Here is a 5597-nt window from a genome sequence, read left to right on the forward strand (position 1 = left end):
TTAAGCGAGCAAATGCGATCACGTTCATTCCTCCGAGCCGCCCCTCAATTATACATATATTTTTCGCTATCACGCCATCGTCATCCCGCTCATTTCATCCATGGAAATCTAGCCATTAAGGACCGCTAAAGTCAGACACAAACGCCTCGCTTCATCATTTTCGAGATACGTATATTTTATCGCTTTTTAATTAGATTTAATTTTTGTAATTTATCTTTTCAGTTTCTTCAATTGCATTAACTCATTGCACTTTTTCTAATTAAATATAGGATATTCACATATTCCCTGAGTTCGACCCGGACACTCACCGGTTAAAGAGATTTTTTTATTTTGACGAAGTCTTTGGAGTTACTACACGAACACGCACGACACTATTTTCATTTTATACGTATATTATTTTTTTTTTTTGTATATTAAAAGATATTTTAAAAAAAAACTCCAAAAATATTCGATTAAATTTTGGCGCCGTTTCCGGAGAATAAGCCTAGTATCTTCGTTTTAATTGGAAAATATTGAGTTTAATGCTAATTTAATTTTAATATTGAATTTTATTTTATTTTGAACATCTAATCCATCGGAGGTATGCTTTGTAGGTTTCGAGAGTGCGATATCCTTCAAGGATCAAACCTGCACGGCAATGTATTTTTCGGAGAAAATTTAAAAAAATTAAAAAAAAAAATAAAAGGCTAGGCAACAGCCTCTGCAGTTGTGTTCTAAATACACGTATAGTAATAATCATATAATAATAATAATATTTATTATATATAACAAATAAATCATAATAAATAATAATATTACTATAATGATAAATCAATAATAATAAAATAATAGTAATAATAAGAATAAGAATAATTAGAATAAATAAAAATTAGGTTTAGGAGCCGTCGCTACCTTTTTCTCCCCTTTATATATATATATAATAAAAATATTTTTGATACAAAATAATAATAATTTTATTTTGTTGTTCATTCAGGATTCTCAAGATGATCTACTCGTTTGTTCAGATTGAATTTTAAAGCTGAAGCAGACTCTATCCTTGTGAACCAGCGGTGATGGCAAGCAGAGCGGTGACTGCAAGCGAAGCGACGTCAATATCTCTGTATGCAAGCGAAGCAGCGTAAATGTGTGTGTGCAAGCGAAGCGGCGAAAACAAGCGGGAAAAGTGAGCGGGCTGCGCGCAAGCGGAGCGGCGATTATACAAGCGGAGTCGGTATTCTATTTTTTCTTCAATTGAAGTGAGAAGCTGAACTCTATCATGTTCTTCACCCAATTTAGGGCAAAAAAATAAAAAATAAAAAATAAAAAATAAAAAAATCAATTTTTAAAATCCTAAATTGCCCACAAGTGAAGAATCCTGCGCAAAAATTGATTCCGAATTTTGGTAAGAAGAATTTCAAAGCTCTTCAAAATGGGTTAGTTCAGGTAGAATTCGATATATACATTTTCCTCTTTTCTTCCCCCATTTTCTTTCTCTCCTCACCCGAGTGGATGCACAATCCCTTTTTCCTAATTGCTCTGTCAAGTCTAAGCCCTAGCCGCCGCTGCCGCCTTCAACGTAATCTCTTTTTCCCCGACGATTGGATCCTACTGCATCACCTTCCTCAATTCTGATTGTTCCCGACTCCACTATCATTCATCTTCCGGTAAACATGGAAGAAAGGTCTATTTTTGGATTCGATTGTGACTTTAATTCCGGATATTTATTGTAGTTGTGATTAGGATTAAAATTATGTTCGAATTTTGATTTAGTTTAGATTGGAATTAGTTGTCGAGTTTGTATACATAATTGGTATTTGATCGGTGAATTGCGGACTGTTTCTAGGAAATTTGGGTAAGATGAGTTGTGAGTTTAATTCTTATGTTGATTTTAGGACTAATCGATAATTTAGACAAGGCACGAACAGCCTCCAAGGGCTGATTGTAGGTTGTGTTGAACAGATTTGATTTGAGTAATTTAGGGCATTCGATGAAAATCTGCATATAACAAGTTGTTGCTGTGCGCGTATTCTGGAATTTTCAGAATGTTCAGAAATAGATTTGACACTTAGTTTGCAATAAGTGTAAGGATGTCAATGTTTTGAAAGTCTCCGAGCCACAAAGAAGTCGAAAAGGGTGTTCTATAGCGTCATATTTTAATTGATTACATCTATATGAACCGTGCTATTTTTGAATTGTTATTTGGTGATTGCAGTCCCTCCGATTCTTATCAAGGTTGTTCGAGGGCGAACAACAATTCAAGTGTGAGGAGGGAAGTCATCGGCACCACCAAAAATTTTGAAAAAAAAAATCTGGCTGCAAGACATGAATCAGGGAAGTTTTTGATTCCCTTATCGATTATTTATGACGGCTTATTTATTGATTGCTAACTTGTTAGATAGTAGAATATGTGCTTCTTAGATAAATTAGTAGTTGTAAACCTAGTTGATTAGGATAATTTTCAGATTAGTGCTGAAGAAGCTGTGTAATATATTAGTTTGCTGCTGTTAGTTTTCTTACTTCAATCCTTAGTTATGGTTAGACAATTAGCATAGTTAGTTTGTTATTAGTCTTAGTCGCATCCTGTTAGTTCGGTTAGCACTAGTTGAGATAGGTATAGAATTAGTTTGCTTAATTAGTTAGATTTGTCCAATTCTGTATTGTTAATCAGGTGTTCTGCAATAGTTTTTAGCTGTAGATATTATGTTGTTTTAGTTCAATTTTATTTGTAGTATTCTGTATGTTAGATTAGGTTAGTATTTTGTAATTTATGTTCCTTAGCGTGTCAATGAAATAGAGTATAGTTTGTTGAATAATTACTTGATTTGGTTGGTAAGTTATGTAATTGTCTAATTAATTAGGTGAATACATTGTTGATTAATTAGTTGTTAGGTAAACTAATTTTATTCCTTAGACTTAGATCTGTTTCCGTATGTTTTATATTAACTCTTTCTTTCTTAGTCTAATCATGTGACTGTGTTTAGATACAGTTTGCTTTTGTAATTAATTATTTATTTTAGTTAATCTGGTTGGGTTAGTATTTTGTGTGAAAACTAGTAATCTAGTCCCAGAATTTTATTTATTGTTGTATGTTTTAGTCCTTTTCTTTGCTATTGCTAATTTAGTGGTCTAATTTTTATTTTGTAATTTCCTATTGCTGTAAATTTTGTAGTTTGAGTCTAATTAGTTTTGTTCCTAATTGTGTTTGTTAAGATTAATTTGGATGCAATCATCTTAATTTCTGATAATATAATGTGTATAATAATGATCCATTATTTATTTAACTACTCATATTGGTAGAATTAGTTTAGTCGCATGTTACATGCATATCTTTCTTTATTTTTATAAGCCACAATAAATAAAATAATGTGTGCTAATTAATTTATTTGGAGTTAATTTATTTTGGCTTAAATTATTCATATTTATTTTTTTATTTATGTTGTTTAATGTCGATTAATTTATTTTGTGTAATTTATTGTTGTCTAATTTATTTTGAAATAAATTATTTTATATTTAATTTATTTATTTAAAATAAAATTAGCCGTGAAATATGTTATTTTTTCGAGTCAATCGATTTTCATTGTGCTTAATTTGAGTTTGAAATTGAATCTATTCAATAATTGAAATCCTTCTGAGCATGAGTATAAATCAAGATTTTGATAAAGTTGGTTGATATCCCATTCGTTTCATTTATTCCATAGTTAGTCTAATTTGTAGAACTTTCGTCTATTTAGCTGCGCTTGTTAGCGCAGAGGATGAACGAATAGTTTCCTTAAAATGGGATTGACGAACGAATAGTGTGAGGAGGATGCCAATTATCTTTATATGCGACTTGACTTGGCACCCAAAAAAAAAAAAAAATCGACGCAAAAATGTCGAAATTAATTTATTATCGTTAGCAATGTCTACCGGGCTGCCTTGTTTCTTAATTTATGATTTATTATGGCGGTTTATTTAAAGCTTTGAGTCATCGCATCATTTTTAGAAGCTACTTCGAACACTTAAGTTTGAAAATATTTCGGGAGACATAATTTCGAATCTTTGCAGATGAGCAATATCGCGTAAATGGCTTAAGGTCCTGAACTTTAGCTAAGATTCATTTACACACTACCGTTGATATTGCCGACAATATTGGATCCTTATTTAGAAAATAATTGGTTTAATTTCATTAATTGAATTTATTCGAGGACAAATAAAGGGTAAGTGTGAGGAGTTTGATAACTCTTGATTTTGTCGTATTTTATAGCTTATATTTATTTATTTAATTATATGTTTATGTCGAATTTTGATATTATTTATGTTAATTTATTCTAATAATTGTATTCATTTCATCTTGTTTGTATAATTTTATTTTATTAGTTTTTAAGTGTTATTTATAATTATTTTGGTGTATAACTTAAATTAATTGATGTGTTTCTTGAATTATATTTTTTCGCATTATTTACGTGCAATTTAAGTATTTAATTTTAACTAAATTAATTTAATTCAATAAGTATTATTTATTTAAAGAAATATTTATAAGATGTTCATTATTTATATAGGTGAAATAATGCTTGAAAACTGATATGGGAGCCCAAAACTGGCCTTAAAAAGTGAAAAAATGGCTTCAGAAGCGAAAAAACAGTCACCGGCGTGAAAGTCAACAAAAGTTAACGGTCCACGCCAGTAAGTCAACGCGCAAAAGTCAAAGTCAACCGAGCACGGAAGACAAGCGACGGCCGCGCGGAAGACAAGCGACGGCCGCGCAGAAGGCGAGCGACGGCTAGCACGGAAGGCGAGCGACGGCTAATACGAAAGGCAAGCGACGGCTGACACGGGAAGCGATGACGGCTGCACGGAAACTTTGGCATTGAAGTGAGCAAAGCGATGGCGGCTGGCACGGAAGGCAAGCGGCGGGTGACACGGAAATATGAGCGGAGCGGAAAGCCATACGTGGAAGTGAGCGAAGCGGCGGCTGCATTAATTCTTGCTGCATTTATTGCCGCTTGTCATCGGTGCATTTACAGCGCCGCCACAATAATTCCTGCACAGAATTCCGCTGCATTTATGTCTCCTGGACCCTCAGCTCCTGCATTTACTACACTCTCCCAGCTCCGTTAATTAAAATCCTGCACTACTTTTTAGCCAATTTTTGGTTATTTTTGTGTAATTTTTATTCTAAAACCTTCTAGAAAATAGGTAGTTATAAAGTATAATGTTATAAAGTGCTTTATCATAAAAAGACAGGAAAAACAGTGTAGATAAAAAAGCGTTAACTTTATTTCCTTAAAGCACTTTTTAACATATGCAAAAAGACCTGTAATTAACTCTAGAGCACAAAGTATAATTTTATAAAGTGCTTTATAATAAATAGAAAGGAAAAACAGTGAAGAAACAAAAGCGCTAACTTTATTCCCATAAAGAACTATTTAACATATGCGAAAAGCACCATAATTAGAACTCTAGAGCACAAAATATAATCTTATAAAATGCTTTATAATAAATAGAAAGGAAAAGCATTGAAAAACAAAAGCGCAAACTTTATTCCCTTTAACCACTATTTAACATATACGAAAAACACTGTAATTAGAACTCTAGAGCACAAACTATAGTCTTATAATGTGCTTTATAATAAATAGAAA

At 32.2% G+C, this 5597-nt stretch overlaps 1 long non-coding RNA gene across 1 annotated transcript; it reads left to right on the plus strand.

Moving 5' to 3' along the window:
* The first annotated feature begins 783 nt into the window (after positions 1-783).
* Positions 784-5246, plus strand: LOC127263009 (uncharacterized). The gene is made up of 2 exons (XR_007841357.1): positions 784-1643; positions 2192-5246. It is a non-coding gene; the product is annotated as an uncharacterized LOC127263009 (long non-coding RNA).
* Positions 5247-5597: the final 351 nt, after the last annotated feature.

The sequence above is a fragment of the Andrographis paniculata genome, unplaced genomic scaffold (genome assembly GCF_009805555.1).
Source record: "Andrographis paniculata isolate CXL003 unplaced genomic scaffold, ASM980555v1 Contig66END, whole genome shotgun sequence".
Classification (NCBI taxonomy): domain Eukaryota; kingdom Viridiplantae; phylum Streptophyta; class Magnoliopsida; order Lamiales; family Acanthaceae; genus Andrographis; species Andrographis paniculata.